Source organism: Armigeres subalbatus, chromosome 2 (assembly GCF_024139115.2).
Source record: "Armigeres subalbatus isolate Guangzhou_Male chromosome 2, GZ_Asu_2, whole genome shotgun sequence".
NCBI lineage: Eukaryota > Metazoa > Arthropoda > Insecta > Diptera > Culicidae > Armigeres > Armigeres subalbatus.
In genome coordinates, this window is record NC_085140.1 from 234,387,951 (window position 1) to 234,405,863 (window position 17,913).

Below are 17,913 nucleotides of genomic sequence, written 5' to 3' on the forward strand. Positions count from 1 at the left end.
CCACTTGCACGCCAAGTAGTAGGCCATGGTTGCTTATTGGGGCCGGCTAGGTGGATCGTTGCCAGGGAAACGCCAAATGGGCGACAGGGAGGAGCACGAGTGACGCGCATGAGCACGTGCAGTTTAGCACTTTCTACCATTGCAATGATGGGTGGAATAATTAATCGAAAACAGGGTAGGAAAGGAACATGATACGCGAAAATCAGAAAGGGGAAATGGCTGTGTTGTTCTGTTTTGTCACTCGATGTTTTGATCAATTGTGCTCAAAATTAAAGCAACTTGTGACATTTTTCGTTGATGTACAACAATCCTGACAATAGTAGAACAAAACACATCAATCTGGAACATATGGCACTACACGAGCAAAACTCTTTCTCTTTTGTTCCTCATGAAAGTTAGAAAACAACAAGCTCTTGTTGTTTTCTAATTTCTTTGCAGTGAGAAAGAGATAAAGCAGTTCGTGCAGTGCCCTATTACCACTAATCTGTTCTGCTGTTTTAGCTGTTTCAACTGCCAAAAATGAAGCTCCGATTAGTCTAATTGTAACAATCATCCGTCTATTCGGTATCACCCGACTTGTTCAATCCAGAAGCAGAGATATCCGCGCAAGCATTGCAATTGCAACATATCTCGCTAAATCTTGAACTACTCAAACTCAGTGTGATCGGAAAAGATGTAGATCCAATAATTCTGAAACCCGATGGTGAATCATAAACGAAGGTCTGCTATGATCATCAGAAGAACCGTTTTATGTTGTATGTTTAGTGTCTTGTTTTGAAACTTGAAGCGAAATAACTGCTTAGCTGAATGTCAATAATGACCCTGAACCAAATGATGATATGGATATCACAAATGTTACCCATAAATATGTCAGACTAATGGAAATGAACTTTAAACCAGTGATTCAAATCTTCTCGTCTCGTAAACCTTCACCAAATGAAATCAAAATCCGGAATCTGCACATGGTTGGCACATGTTCAGCAATTTCCTCCGGAGAATGCTGTTTATCTAGCGCGCGCGTTTGCGCCACTCGCCTGAACCCAATTGCAAGAACAGCAAAATACCATTCAGTCTGGCTCCCTGTTCGACGGCCCCCCTTCAAATTGCTCGAGTCTGTAATTGAGAACGTACGCGTGAAAAATTTCGAGCAACTAGAGCAGAAAATGCCACGCTGCAGGCACTGCCGACCGTTCCATCGCTGCGCTGTGCTGTGGCCGTCGCCATTTGACAGGAAGGGGTTCAGGCGTTGTTGGAAGGTTTCGTTCGATCTACGGTCACTCCGCGGTAAGAGTCGTGAGTATGAATTAGCGATGCTGTAATTAGTATCAACAAGATGTATCATTTAGATGAAGTGAAATCGATCCGCTGATTTATGCACAGAAGCAGCGCAGCACGGCTCTGAGGCGAAATAACTGGGGCGAGAAAGAGAATTACGCCGAGCGAGCTGCTTGAACCCGACCGGAGCAGGTGGAATTGGGGCGGCGGTGCAGTGTCGTGACTTTTACTTATGAGCTGCGGTATTGAAAGCAGTGGGCGGTGGCAAATTGCTTTTCTGCATGTTGTTTTGGGATATTTTGATGATATTGAAGGATTTTTCCCATATGTATCAATTACTATATGCAATCAAACTACAGGGAAGTTATGTGCGCCGATGTCGGCAAGGAAATAAATAACCGAAATACAAAATATTTTCGTCGAAATTAAAAATGACATAATCGCATTCAAGCTATAAAATCTAATTCGAGAATCAAGTACCCTATCTGCAGTTTTTGAATGCAGCACAAGATGTCCACCGTCCAAAAATTGCCGACGTTTGTCGTAATCTTACTCGACAGTGGTGGTGTGAATCGGCGTTTCTTCAAGAATTCAATTTTTCATGTATTTAAAAAAACCCAGATTTTATTCTGAATTTCTCCGGAAGAACCTTCTACAATATCTCATTTTTTTCTGAATTTGCCACAATTTCAAAGGGATTTCTTTCTGAAATCTCAAGAGAAACTCGTCTAAGTCTCCCGGAAAATGTTTTTCAATTTCACCGGATTTTTTTAGTATTCCTCGAAAATTTCTATTGTAGATATTTCGGAAATCTCAAAAGTTAATTTCCACGAAAAAAATCTTCTAAATTTCCACATCGCTCCAATTCAAAAATGTTGGTGCCAGGGGTCTTCTTCTTCTTATTGGCATTACATCCCCACACTGGGAGACAGAGCCGCCTCGCAGCTTAGTGTTCATTAAGCACTTCCATAGTTTTGACCTGCGAGGTTTCTAAGCCAGGTTACCATTTTTGCATTCGTATATCATGAGGCTTACACGATGATACTTTTATGCCCAGGGAAGTCGATACAATTTCCAATCCGAAAGTTGCCTAGACCGGCATCGGGAATCGAACCCAGCCACCCTCAGCATGGTCTTGCTTTATGGCCGCGAATCTTACCGCACGGCTAAGGAGGGCCCCTTAGTGCCAGGTGCCAGGGGTATGCAAAACAAATATCGGTGGCATGGCGCGGCGGCGCACTGCTCTACGTGCAGTATTTTCTAACGCATTTTAACATCGCGGTGTTACATGACAACATGACTGCATAGATAGGCACATAAGTAGCATCTAGCCACAAACATCCATAACTAACTGAACTAAATAGCGTCAAATTATGCGGCATGTCAAACAAATTCCTCGGATAATTGGCTCATTAGCGCTATCATTTCGCCACATCTTACGACCGTCCATCCATTCACAACATCCCCATAGCTAACTGACGTATCACCCTGAGCGTCAAATAGTTTTACGCGTTTGCACAATCCTCCCATGTGCCCAGCTGGTTGCCACGGGCCATCAAACTCTCACTTTCTCCTTTGTCGTGGTGGTCCCCGCCGTCCATTGGCCATGCCGCCGACCAAAGGCGAACAAACGACAGACTGCCGCTGACCGGACGACCACCGTTCAACATTAGGAGCAAACGCACACATACGGCCGGCGGTAAACCTTTCAATGACATGACTTTCGCTTTTATCATTAGTCGGCGCAATTTTGGAATCCTCCGTGTGAGGAAGGATCTGCGCGCTGTTAACACACCAACTTTTATGGGCAATGAACTGCGTCCGGTGATATGGGAGTCGGTATTTCAATCAACGCATGGCAGAAGGTGCTGTACGGGAGATACTGACCATCAATGGGTTCAATCGAGTTCATAAGAAAGGAAGTTCGTTATTTAATATTTGGTTTAGGGTTCGAGGAAAATAAACAGTGAACATTGATATGCTGTAATTCATTTCGGATTGCAAGTATTCCATAAGGGTACCCCGAACGCATCCATTTGCCGATGATGTATTGTGACTGCATGGTCGCAAGATGCTGAGTAATATGAATCGAGTGGGTCGTGTACATATGAGATAACATCACTTGTACACTCTCCAGGAGGCATTAAAAGCAGTATTGCCTATAAAAGTTATGATTTATACGTTTTATGTCATTCCGAATACAATTAGCAGAAAACGAAAGGAAAATGCGAATGAGGGCTGGTACAAAACACATCTCAGATAGTGACAAGCTGTAACCGCTTTGGCGCAATGGAACCACAAAAAAGGTATATTACGAAAAATGAACATATTCCCAGTCTGGCAGTGGTCAGATTACATCAGAATATCATTTTGAAATTTTGAAATGGGACGACATGATTTTTAACACAGAGTGAATCATGGTTTGAATAACATTTAAATTAATCGAATGTTCCTGGTTGCCATTAAACTTAAAGCAGCATGATGTTGATGCAATATGGTTGTTGGTCGGCCATATGAGTCGCGAACACGTAAAGACTGATATCGTCAGAGACAGTATGAGTTTTAGTCGGTATGATCGTAAACGCCGTACCGAGCCGGACGCCCGGTTAGTCGGGAGAACTTCTCTCGCAGCAGATTTCGCTGCCTTAGAAGGCTAAATCCACAGTCGGAAACTTGACCGAGTAGATTACGACAAAGCATCTGTGTGAAGTCGCCGAGCCGAACGTAATGCTCCATCCGGTGACACAGGACCTCGTCACCTGCACAATTGCCATGTTGAGTAAAATGTCGGTGACGAATTCAACGTGATTGATCGATAAGACCAAGAAAAGGTGCTCAACAGCACAACATGACTATTCCACTCTGAAGTAATATGGTATGGTGGTCCTGGAACAGTATATGGACACGTAGATGAGTATAGTGGGATCAGAAGCTCAAATAACGAAGTAGCTTAAGATCTCGGGGTTAATCACAGAGCAATAGATAGGTTAAGAGAACATGGAAAGGTCTTTTTCTTTAGAAGTTTTCTTCATAACAAAATGCCAGGAAGTGTCAATAGAAACAAGGGTTGAATAACTTAGTTCTTAACCGATTCAATGCAGATTTTTTCTACACCATATTTCAATATAATTTTTAGTTATTCAGGTTCAAAACGTGATGCAAATTATTAATAGATGTACGTAGATATCTTTAGATTTTTCAAAATTTTCAAACCGTTGTTGAATTATGATCGTGAGCGTTATACGGGGTCTTGGTCATATTTTTGAGTTAGACTTAGTTAGCCTCACTGGGAATACACTTTCTCATTAAGAAAAATGTCACATTATTCTGAAGCCATCTACTGTATTGCATATTATTCTTGCGTACAGATATTGAAGGTCTGTATGGTCAACAAATAAACTTGTTACAGTGTTACTATTCATTAGTTTGGATATTGAAGTTTTGTATGGTCGATAATATGATCTACAGAGTTTTAGCCTAGGATTTTTAGTTGGCATAGCTACGTGAAACACCATTGAGCTATTGTATATAATCGTGTCACATTCGCATGGAACATCACATCCCTATCACATCGGGGCAGCAGGGACTATGTCCAAGGGCTTTACGACCCCTAGATCTTGATTATGGCATTCTAGCCGCGTGTTACCGACCTTGTCTTGGATATCGTAATATTGTAAAAGCGAGGGCTGTCAGCCTGACATTCTACTCTCGTAGTAGAGCCGAGTGACACTGATTCGAAACGGCGAGTAAGCTAATGGCTAGGCTGCCTTCCGTCCCCTAAAACCGTGGCGGACCTTGTAGCACGCTTTCCAACCTTGCCACCAAGCTTTGTCTGCTGGATGGGAGTAAGATCAGATGCCCTTTTCCGACTTCCGCTGATCTGGCTCTGAACACGTAAATGTTAACCTTTGAATTGCCTACAGATAACCATGGGATCATTAAAGGCGATTACTCCAGTAGGATTCGACGGCAGCCACAAGGGGGACCCAACAATATAATGAGTAATTCAAAAACTAATTCTTTTGACGATGCGTTAGCAATGGATGTGGTAAAGCCCTTTGACAAAGGGGGTTGGGCGAAGCCTCCTCCTAGGGAGGTGGAGAGTGCGGTGACGGAGGCTACAACTAGCAGCACCGGAGTCTCCCCAGCAGTAGTCCTATCAGCACACTCGGCGGGTCACTATATAATCGAGTTCACGAGCGCAAGGCAGAACATCAGTAAGGAACTGAAACAGAACCTTCGGATGCTCTGCCAGGCTGCTCGAGTCGCCCAAAGGTGCCCAAACCGATGCTTTCTCCTTCCTTGGAGGAGCGACTATGGTTCAATAACTGACGGCCAATGAAGAAAAGACTGCGCCTAACCCGAACGGCTCAGGTAGCAATCCGGCAAAAGCGCGCAGAGCAAAGCCAAACGACGAGTGACTATAAAGGCCAAACGTCGTCTGGACGGCCCAAAAAGGCGAAACCAAAACCAGACGCAAGTCGCCGGTCCGCCAGAAGGTACCAGCCGGCCGGTTTCATCGGCACAAGGGACCGAAAATCCCTGGCAGTTAGTCAGTAGGGCAAATCGGAAGTCGACGCATCTCGACCCATAAAGAAAGCTAAGAAAACAAGGCCTCGCCTCTATGCCTTGCTGGTGAAAACTGATAAGGATAAGTACGCCGAAGTCCTTAAATCGATGTGGGTGGCCGAAAAGCTTTCGGCGCTGAGTCAGGACGTGCGAAGCGTCAGACGCACCAAGACCGATGAGATGATCTTGATTCTGAAACGTGGAGCGCAAGCTAGTGGGACGGACTATAGGAAGCTATCCTAAGAGGTCTTGGGTGACGGCGCCGAGGTGCGGTCGTTGGGGGCGGAAGTGACCCTCCAGTGCAAGCAACTGGACGTGGTCACGAACGCGGACGACGCCGTTTCTGCCGCTAGAGCCCAGAGCGGTACAGAGGTCGAGAAGACCTCTGTACGTCTAAGAGACGGTCCCTTTGGCACGCAGGTAGCCTACCTTAGGTTACCGGTTGTGGAAGCTAAAAAGGTAATGGAGCGAGAGAAGTTGAGTAAGCAAACTCCAGCTGCCTTCAGTGGAAAGGTACTAACGGTGCTTATAGTCGGGGCACAAATCCTACAACTGTAAGGGCCCGTAGCAACCTGTGTCGTCGTTGTGGTGAGGAAGGGCACAAGGCGCTGAATCTTAACCACTGTACAACTGCCCAGCAGCTGCTGTGGCAGTCGATCTCGATTTTGAGGAACGATGTCGCCCTCCTGTCCAACCCATAAATTGCGGCCCTTCAATCCTCCTGGGTCAAGGCTTGAAAAGGATGAAAGAACGGACCGCCGTGAAGTGTTGCGAGCTGCGAGACTGGCCTTAAACAAGGCCATTAAGAGCATGTTTCGGCATCCCAAGAGAGCATGTTTCAACAATCTATGGGAAGGTGACAACGCAAATACGGCTACAGGATAGTTTAGTGCATGGTTTTCTGCTCAATTTCTATTGAGAAGAAATAAAGTAGTCGTTTTTTATTCAGATATTTTTCAAACTTAATGTAAGGCCTCGTAAGCTTATACCAACTCTCAAAGGCGCGCACCTCAATCAGTTTCGGTTCAACAATAAGTGGGATAATACTGATTTTGACCATGCATCGGTACTGTAGTTCATACATATTTTTACTTCTACTAATGAGTTCCGAATTCGATTTTATACAGAGATCTGGCTTCATTGCGTTAGGCATTTCGGAATCTCATCGTTATACAGAGCTCTAATTAGTCAGAGTGTTCAGTAGATCCATCAAATGCGTATCCGCTTCGTTTCTAATTAATCAGCGCTCTGGAGCTTGGAGATTCATGACGTCGGCTTAAAAACCAACCTAAGATTGAGTTACGTTTTTATAATTTACTCCATTTACTCCACCCAAAAGAGCAAAAGGTGGGTCATCTAAAAGCAAATTATAGTCGTTCCATACACACTTAATATTTTTTACCGGGATCTCAGCAAAATGGTCAACTTTTACCGAGATTCGCACAGCCGTGCCCCAGCAAACATGTTTTTTGCCGAGATATCTGTCAAAATAGCTGAAAACCAGCAAATAATTTGCCGAAAATCAGCTAACAAACATCATTTTTGCCGGAATATCAGTTTTTTATTTTGCTGGCGCACGGCTGTGCGGATTTTTGCCGAGCTGCAGAAATAAAAACTGAGTGTGTACTCTTCCGACCACTCACTCAAGAATAGTAAGAACTACAGCACAGTGTGGTAAATATTATTCCGTATTGGACCACGAACAAGTGTCTACCCAGCATTACAGGCTCCGTTAACTGCCTGGCTAATTGTTTCACTTCCCAGGCCATTCATCCCCTCAGCACGGGTCGCCTGACACCTTGGGAATCGGGGTTAGGGCCGTCATATTGTCAGCTTCAGTGTTGTACCGAGCATGGCGATATAACCGGATTTACACAGTTACGCACTACTTCAGAGTATATCCATATCCCAGCGTAACGGGACAAGGCAGCAATCATAGCGAACCCGAACATTTTCAGGCTAGATATACAGAAATGCCTTGATGAGCAGAGATTCCCCGATAGATGGAAAAGGTAGAAATTGGTGTTGTTGCTGAAGGCGGGGAAGCCGCCGGTCGGCTCATCGGCGTAAAGACTAATTTGTCTTATAGACACGACGGGCAAGTTGCTAGAGAGGATCATCCTCAACAGGCTGACTCCGTACGTAGAGGGTACGGACGGCCTGTCAAGCAATCAGTTTGTTTTTCGTAGGGGTCCATGTAAGTCCATGTTGGACGCTATTAACTCGGTGTTAAAGAGGGCCAAGATAGCGATCCAACACAAAAGGCGAGGTATTCGATAGTGTGCGTTAGTGACACTTAATGTTAAAGAACGCATTTAACAGCACAAGCTAGAATGCCATCGCGCTCTCGTTACACCGGCTTAGCCTGTCGGTGGGCCTGTACCGGATTTTGAAAAGCTGTTTTCAGAACCGTGTACTATTATACGAGACCGATGCCGGTCAGAGAAGCGTTCCTATTACCGCAGGAGTCCAGCAAGGTTCAATACTGGGCGCGGGATGTACTACTGGGTCCTGAAACTAAAGTTCCTCCCTGGTGTATGTTAGCATCCAAGTATGTCTCATATGGTGCGTCAGGGTGAGTCAGAGGATGTGTTAGAGAGAGCACCCAAGTAAGCCTCACACGGGATGAGTGCCTGTGTGAGTGTGAATGAACGAGTACAGCAAGTACTGCCTATCCCCTAGAAGTAATGCTGAGAGGCAGTTCCTGGGGGAAATGATGGGCAGAGCCCAAAGGAGTTTAGTCAGTATTACCTAAAGTAAATGCATTCTCCCTTGTAAAGAAATCACTATCACAACTCTATTATGAGTTTGAATGATGTTGTCTTCTGAAACTTAAACCTGATCAGTTCAAATGTATTTTCGGCATCCAAATTTAGTGTTATAGAAGTATGTTAGTGTTACAAAGTTATACAAATAGGACAGTTATTAAACTCACAACCTGCTGTGAATAAAGCAGATTTTTTTTTTAAATTCTTTATTAGAGTGATTTTTTCAGTGTTAGAAGTTCATCACTTCTTATAAAGCAGATGAGGTAGCCACCAGATCACTTAGCCCGCCATTGTACATTGTATACGTCAAGGTGAAGTAGGTACTTTAGACGTTTACTTATCTGTTTGAAGACACTCTTGTTACTATAATATGGGATCATGTATTCATGATCAACTGCAAATATCCAGAACATTATGAAGTATTCCATACCTGAAAATAGATTAAAAAGAAGAAAAATTAGTGGTTTATAGCACAGTTGAATTAACGAATAATTTACTCAGCTTAGACATACAACCAGCAACGAGAAAATAGTGGAAAGGTGAAAGCCCAGCATAAATAACCCACAAACACAACATATGTTTTGTACCTTTATTTTTGGATGGTTATTAAACGTCAAATGAATCAAAACGTGACATAAACATAAATAGGATATTCTGTCAAACATTCAACGTTTGTCTACCCAGTAGAAGCAAGTAGAAGCATCAACTGTCTACTCGTTACCCTATGCCTAGGATAGGATGTGACAATTAGTCATTAAAAATCGTACCGATGTTCTGTCAAAATCGTACCGGTTGCTGATTGGGTGAAAATGACAATCGATTACTTCGATCGGCGGTATCACATTTTCAAAAGGGCAGCTTGTTGTTACCTTGGCCGTGTTGCTGGGTAATTAAATTGAAATTAATGACAAAATTTAAAAGTTTGTTTTTTGATTTTTTGGGCAAAATGAATTTATGCTAGACTGCAAAAAATGTATGCATGATTTTCAAGGGTTATGCTAATTTGAAACACTCGATTTGAAGCATTATTAACCAACTTTTTACCCATTTCACTGTAAAACTCATTTAATTCCATGTAAAAACTTTATGATGATAGTACGTAACATCTTTTATTACAAAATATGGAAGAAATGAACGAGAAAACATGAATTTTATATATATTTTATTCGGCGGATTTTGCATAAAAAATGTTCGGAAGCTCTGGACACCACCTCGTCGAAGCAATCGACTGAGGAAACAACAAGGCAGTCGTAATTCAATTGTCACATCCTATCCTAGCCCTTTGCGTAATAATGGAGATCGGAGTAGTCGATGGAATTGAACTGATAATTTTTTTTGCAGCGCTGTCATTATTTTAAAAAAATGAATTGAATTCAACAAAACTTAAATAACTAATTAATTTCGTTCCGTTATTGTAAGTACCTATGTATTTCTTGCGAAATGAATGTATTCATATATGCGGAATACAGCTCTTTCATAGGATAGCATGGCCATAGCATAGTTACGATGTACTTCTTAGATTGACCATCAGCGATACTCATGTTTTTCTTTTGAAACCCTTATTCAGATTGCTGTCAGAAATCAAGGTGGGTGTGGTCCTTGATTTCAATCTAGGATCAAAATCACAAAAGCATGAGGATTACTGCTAGTGTGCGACACTCTCATAAGTACCACGGAGTTGGATATTGGGGAAGGTATTCGTTGGGACAGGATTTGCCTGTAGCTGGAATGTGATTATGGTGAATCTTGCCAACAACACGCAAAAGTTTCTTTCTAGCTTTAAGGTCACTTTGCTGCGTCGCAGCATGCGTGAAAAAATAAAAATGACAGTTGTGCGTTGCTTCCGTATCGAGTGGTGTGCCCCCGAAAACGCGAGCACTTTGAAACTTGGATTCTGTCAGGAGTGACCTTAAAGGAATGTATTCGGAGTACAGCCCTTTCGAGTAAACATTAGAGCTTGAAGGTGCTGTTGAAGAATTCTGTATTTGATTACACCGAACCGGACGCTTTATGTTCGATTTAAAGGATCGTAAGCAATCAATTGATAGAGGAGTACGTTTTATGTTGCTTTGCTTTTGAGACACATTTCTCATTAATTCTGGCCAAAAATCTATTAAAACGACCAGAACCGGAATTATACTTTCTTATTACATTTCTCACAAAAAAAGTTCCGAGAAGCTGATTGTCCATGTATCGCAATATAAATTGTCTGCGATCCGAGAATTAAACGCTCTATGCGTTCCGATGAAAATTCTACGAATCCGCGTTTTAAAAGCAAATTTTCAAAATGAAAAAAAGGGTATGCTCCGGAAAATAAATTTTTCGCTTTCCGAAAATAATTTCCTTTAAGGGCCAATTTCTTCACCTCCGCTTAACTCTTAAGCGGTGCTTACCCATACGTTTAAACCGGGTTTAAGCATTAAGCGGAGGTGAAGAAATTGGCCCTAAGAGTTCTAATTTTCCGCCTTTCAAAAAGATCCCGACCCGCCAAAGAATTGTATGAACTCCGAGTAGTGTAATGACCCTCGCGTTCCCACAAGAAAATTATCGCGTTCCAAAATGTTAAGTTCCGTAAAACAAATAGTTGAAAAGCAGTTTTAGACATGCGGAAGGATGGTAGTGAAACAAGGTGAAACAGAACATTTAAAGTCTATTTCAATGATTTTGACGTAGGACTTACGTCTCTCTTTACTATACCGGGTGTCATTTCAAAATTTTTAAATCGACCGCGTTACGCTGTGTTGAAAGATTTTGAACGTTAATAGCGTTCGTCTCAGTGGACGAATTTCTGCGATAAGCCCCTCAATCGACAGATTCCAAGTATGCCTTCCATGTCCATGCTTGATAAGACCCGAAAAACTTGTTTCAATAGGCATGAAACTGTTTTCAATGAAAAACATTGAGATCAAGGGAACCTATAAATATGGGTACCGCATAATTCTTGCATCATTCCTTTACCACGTTCTGATTGGTGCAGACACCAGCGAATGAGACCCAGCTGCCGAAAAGCCATTAAATAGCGCAACGCGATTTTTTCCTTTCATTCTGACCGGGACAAGCGAAGCAACCACATCATCGATTGAACAGCACTCACACCTTTTAGCAGGGAATGAAGTCTGCACCGATCGCTTTTTCGGCTCGACACCATCGAAGCGACCATCATCAGCCGAAACCTAGCCAGTACATCAGCAGTCCACCCTACAGACCCGACAAAACAGCAATGCTGAGCAGATACCGGCAGCAGCAGCAGAGTCGAGCCGAGACCGGCCGGCATCGGTGCTGAGCCGATACAGGCTGAAGAAAAGCCACATGATGCAGCATGTATGTCCAAAAAACAAACGGTTCTTCAGAGAGCCAATAATAGAGATCAATATCAATGCTTTCAATACCCTTCTGGATAGAAATTGTACTTGGGGGTCGTACACATATTACGTAAGCAATTTTTCTGGGTTTTTCGACCCCCCCTCTCCCCATGTAAGATTTCTTTCATACAAACGATTTTTTATTTATATGGAGCGTGAGATATTGACCACTCCCCCACCCCCCTCCCCCCATAAGTGCTTACGTAATATGTTTACGGCCCCTTGGGTGCCAAATCCAATATTCTAGAGATAAAATTTTATGCGTGATTTTCATAAATAGCGTCAAAACTAACAGTGGATAATTTTTCTGATTTAACCGCGAAGTGGACGAAGGACTTCGCTTGACCATGCCTTTAAAGATTCATAAGATGTCCAAATCTCTCACATAATCTTATTTGGATAAAAAAAAACACCGATAACAGCTCAAACATTAATAAACTATCAATCGATTTTTCATCAAATGTTGGATTTTTTGGCATTGATAAAAAAAATATCTAGATAAACATTGTTTGATACTGACCGCACACAAAGCGAACGTGACTGAATGATCGTCCCTTGTTACCAATTCTAAATCTTATCACCCGAAATCCCATGTCCGGGTGTTTCCTTCCTTCTACTACTAACAATGTTGTCTCAGAAAAGAACACGTACTTCCCACCCACCTGAACTGCAATTCTAAGCTCGCTTGCCCGGCTTATTGGCCTGTATCTAGCGAAAAGTCCCGTTAGGAAATAGACGCCAGCAGCAAGCAACAAGCGTAAAAAAGAAGAAGCCCTTCTCGAACGCGTTGATGATGATGACGCTTTGGCTGACAAAGAAGCGGGATACAAGACACTAGCTGATTGGCCCACCAATTGGGAAGCAGAGAAGATTCAAAATAAGGTATAAAAGAAAAGTGCATTTGCTCGCAGAGCATTCAGTCTTTTTTATACCATCACTAGAAATTCGCGGTTATTTGAAAAGATCGTTTTCTTACTTTTTGCACTTAGCCGAAGCAAACAGCCTTTTTCAAGGCTCTAAGAGTTAAAAATAATGTTCTCCTTCAGTCGCTATCGCACGGAATAGAAGGCTCTTCAGTGGAAGGTAGGTAGATTTGATTTATGTGTCGGTTTGATGAGAAGATTTTGCCAAGGAATGGTATGCAACGCCGATTATTTATCCAAAATAGTTGATGTGAGAAATTTGGACATATTATGTATCTTAAAGGCATGGTCAAGTCAAGTCCTACGTCCACTTAGCGGTTATGTCACAGACATTACCCACTGTTCGTTTTTTTATTTCGTTTTTGACAAAAAGTTTAGTTTTTAGGGTTAGCAAAGGTGTGGCCGATCGGATCGTTGGGGCTCATTGTTGGCATGCGACGAATTTGGACATACCTTGTCTGCATGCTACCTGTTTCCGGCTCCATCGTTGTAGCATTCGACTCTATTAGACCGGTTGAGTCCGCATTCGGATAAGGTGGAAAGCGTTGAGATGCGCGGAAACATACGAGACTTGGATGCGTGGTGACTTTCGTTCCGCAGGCCTGTCAAGGCGGGGTAGCGAGGATATTTCAGACTAGATTGCCCGTCGAATGACGATGTATTGACCCTTAGTGACTTTTGTGGCGATTTGAGGTCGGCCGGACGCTGACGAATAGCGGCGATAATTCCGTCTGGATTGGCCGCCGAATGTTAGGGGGTGGACGCGTAGAGGCTTTGAATCGGCGATCAGACGTCCGGTCACTGAGGGATTCCGTCGATACTTTCATCTGGATTATCCGCCGGTTGAACACGTGGAGGCTTGTGTGTTCTCCATGCGGCGAACGGTAATTGGCCGCATTTAGTCCCGGTTTGGCAAACGCTCCTGTGCGGAGCGGATATCGATTTTGGCCGGATAAAAACGGATTCTCGCCGCCTGGTGATGGCCAGGTAGCAAGATCCAAATGCGGCGGAGGCCTCTGGAGTTAAATACGGTTCACCAATACGGCTCCTAAAGCGCAGAGGTCCCCACGTTGTATGGCTGTTCACCTATACCGTAACAGGCTAGAATTGTACCCGCTGGTTACCACTGCTTGAAAAGGACCGATCGTTGGTTTCAGGCCGTATCCAGAACACGTTTTGTATTCACGCGGATCAAACCAAACGCTGGCGTTCAGATCCTTTTTCCACACGCGGTTTTCTGGTTGCTTTTCTTTTTTGTGCGATCGTTGTTACGATCCTCTTTCAAGGTTGGTTCGCGAGGGATTTCCCTCTTTTCTTTGAGCCACCGAGTAGAGCTGTGTGATGTATTAGTGGTACATATTCATACACTGCGAAGCCAGAATACTCACATTGCTTGAAGATCGATATCTTTATTCATGGTTTTACTTTTTTTACTGCGTGAAAAATATTACAACACTTGCTTACTATTTTACATATTGCCACATCTCAAATCCGTTTGTTTGCTTATTGGTTGTTTCAGTAACACTCTTCCACAATGGTCGGATTCGTCAAATTTCACGACATAAATCGATAACTCGAAAACTATCAGTGCTAGAGTTTTGGCGTCTTCAGAAGAAATGATCTACAAGAAAAGATCTATTTTTGGTGTTAGTTGCCATTAGGGTGACCCTTTTGTGAAATTTTTTTGAAAATCCTTTTTTTGAACCTTTTGAGTTAGGATATCACATTATTCTACAAAGTTATAGAGAATTTAATTCTAAGCATTTTTGCTTAATAAACATTTATTTTATCTCATATAGATAATGTTTTAATTACTAAATTTAGATAGGGTGGCCCCCAAAAAAATAGTTTTTAGCTTCCACTTTTATCAATTCAAAATATTTCCAAAAGCTGTCCAGGCAGCGCTTCACGGTCTTTGGAAAGCGCATCTTTTGGTTACATAAGATGGTTGATAGCTTCATTTTCAAGCATATTATAAGCATTTTTTCATGAAAAAGTCATATTTTTCGGAGCATTCTACTGCAGCTAGTAACAAATATTAGCAAAAATTTCAATCGTTTTCTGAAAGTATACATTTAGGCCCATCGAATCCATGATATTCCGTTTGTCCATCTTTGTCCACTTTTGTTTGATGATAATATTAGTTTTGTACGAAAAATAAGGAATTTCATGTGAACACTTATACCATCTTTAGGATTTTCCCAATATTCGGTAGAATAAAAGACAGAAACACAGTCTTCGACCAGAGGTCGTATAGACTGAACAAATAGACAACGGACTGGACACATAATACTCAGTGGACCGGTGAAGAATTTTTCGATCACGAATAGTTCTCTTCTTACCGGGGCGGGAATCGAACCCACGCTCTATATCACATGCTTCTAGACGATTGACGTCGCTAACCGCACGGCCGCAAAGCCCACAAAGAATCGTTCTTTATCTAAAATATTTAAATCAACTCGTGTGAAAAGTACTCGAAAAAATCATTCAAATCATCACCACTGGACCGATTTTCAAGGTATTAAAATAAATGCTTAAGAGCGCTACTTTTGTGGCGAAAAACGAAACCATAAAATTCAAGTTGATTCGCAGAACAATTCCATTTTCACAGCTTCCAAGTGATGGTCTCCAATGACTACAAGTGATTCCATGAACATTGATAATCGGTCTAGTAGTTCAAAAATTATGTTTTAAAAAAATATTTTTTCTAAAATGTTGATTTTTTTACCACCCTGGATCGAGATTAGTGTATCGGACAAAACAAAAAAAATGAGTTTATTAATTTTCGAAAATGAATCTTCTTCTTCTTCTTCTTATTGGCATTACATCCCCACACTGGGACAGAGCCGCCTCGCAGCTTAGTGTTCATTAAGCACTTCCACAGTTATTAACTGAGAGGTTTCTAAGCCAAGTTACCATTTTTGCATTCGTATATCATGAGGCTAACACGATAATACTTTTATGCCCAGGGAAGTCGAGACAATTTCCAATCCGAAAATTGCCTAGACCGGCACCGGGAATCGAACCCAGCCACCCTCAGCATGGTATTGCTTTGTAGCCGCGCGTCTTACCGCACGGCTAAGGAGGGCCCCACACTAAAATTACTAAAATAAAAAAAAAATACTAAATATTGCGAAAAACGGAGATATGATATATGTGTTTTCCATGGAATCGCTGATTTTTCATACAAAAATTAATATGATTTTCAAACAAAAGTGGACAAAGATGGACAAATAAAATACCATGAATTTGATGGGTCTACATGTATACTTTCAGAATACGATTGAAATGTTTGCTAATATTTGCTACTAGCTGCAGTAGAATGCTCAGAAAAATATCACTTTTTCATGAAAAAACGCTTATAATACGCTTGAAAATGAAGCTATCAACCATCCTATATAACCAAAAGATGCGCTTTCCAAAGACCGTGAAGCGATGCTTGGACAGTTTTCGAAAATATTTTGAATTGGTGAAAGTGGAAGCTAAAACTATTTTTTCCGGGGCCACCCTATCTAAATTTAGTAATTTAGTCATAGAACATTACCTATATGAGATAAAATAAATGTTTATTAAGCAAAAATGCTTAGAATTAAATTCTCTATAACTTTGTAGAATAATGTGATCTCCTAACTCAAAAGATTAAAAAAAAATATTTTCAAAAAAAAAATTACAAATGGTCACCCTAATGGCAACTAACACCAAAAATAGATCTTTTCTTGTAGATCATTTCTTCTGAAGACGTCAAAACTCTAGCACTGATAGTTTTCGAGTTATCGATTTATGTCGTGAAATTTGACGAATCCGACCATTGTGTCTTCGAGTGAAAATGGAAAAATCAAATCACCCTCATCCAGTACTGCCGAAAATTTCAAGTGATCATTCTGAATACTTTGTTCTATTTTGTGAGGTCGGTTTGTACACTGACTCCACAATCATAGGTCTCACCAATATGAGACATTTCCACTTAACCAACATGCAAAGTGAGGTAACTAATTATTGTTCTAATGTGACCCATACATATGGGGTCAGTATGAATTGATTAGTACGAGTTCAAATTTCTTTTTGTATAACCCCGATCAAACTACACGCTACACCCGGCATACTTTTTATCAAAACAAGCCCTGCTACACGGGTCAGAGTCATTTTAATTAACTCATTTATCAAGTAAAAAATCACAATAATAATGAAAAAATTGCAAGATTTGGTTTTCAGTTGCATATCACAGAATATTGAATATTTGAACAAAATATTTTATTCCTATGTATTTCATGCTCGAAGTTTATTGTTCGCTATAACTTGTCGTAGCAAATATCGAAGCGGTTCTTTGAAAAACTCTATTGGGATTCAGAGCAGCATTTACCCCCTACTGGACTTCACTGGAATACGTCTTACATCTCGAACTGCGAGCAGACATGAAATCGGCATAGCTGTTTAGCATGAATTTCGAATTTGTCATTTAATTTTCCCAAAACGACAATGACACACAGTGATTCCATTCTCAGCGTCAAACGATGCGCGAACAAAGGAGCCGTTAATTTTTTTCTCATGAGAATGTGTTGTTTTGTTCTTATGCCAAGAGGTGTTGTCAAGGCAACCAGCCGTGTACTGCGCTGCGATTGAACATTCCTCACTACCAAGACCACAAGAGTGACCCATGAATCAAATTGCGACTGCGATCGTTCTGGTGCTTGATATGTTCTACAAAATTGTGACTGTCTTATGAATATATTGTCTTGCAGATGACGGCAGTCCTGGAGACGACGACGACACGATGGACTGTGTGAGACTTGATGCCTAGGCGCAACCTAATGGGTTTATTGATTTATATAATTAGATACCGGGGCCGCCCGGGGTGCTTGATTTGAATACGAATGCTCTCCGGGCGGGCCCTGAACTTCAACTTCTTCTACGTGCGCTGCGCTTGTAGCGTGGCATCTAATGGAATTGCAAGGCGCGCGCGGGCGTACTGCGAAGGTGTGTCCCAGTTTCGGGGCCGTTTGACCTATAATAATAATG

General features: G+C 41.9%; 1 protein-coding gene and 1 long non-coding RNA gene across 6 annotated transcripts in view; both read right to left on the bottom strand.

Moving 5' to 3' along the window:
* Window positions 1-17,913, bottom strand: part of LOC134211903 (protein outspread) — a 760,849-nt gene that overhangs the window by 506,568 nt on the left and 236,368 nt on the right. The gene's annotated exons all lie outside the window — the stretch shown is intronic.
* Window positions 8,891-17,913, bottom strand: part of LOC134216030 (uncharacterized) — an 80,090-nt gene continuing 71,067 nt past the window's right edge. Inside the window, exon 3 of the long non-coding RNA XR_009980444.1 lies at window positions 8,891-9,042. This is a non-coding gene — a long non-coding RNA (uncharacterized LOC134216030). The remainder of the gene's footprint in view (window positions 9,043-17,913) is intronic.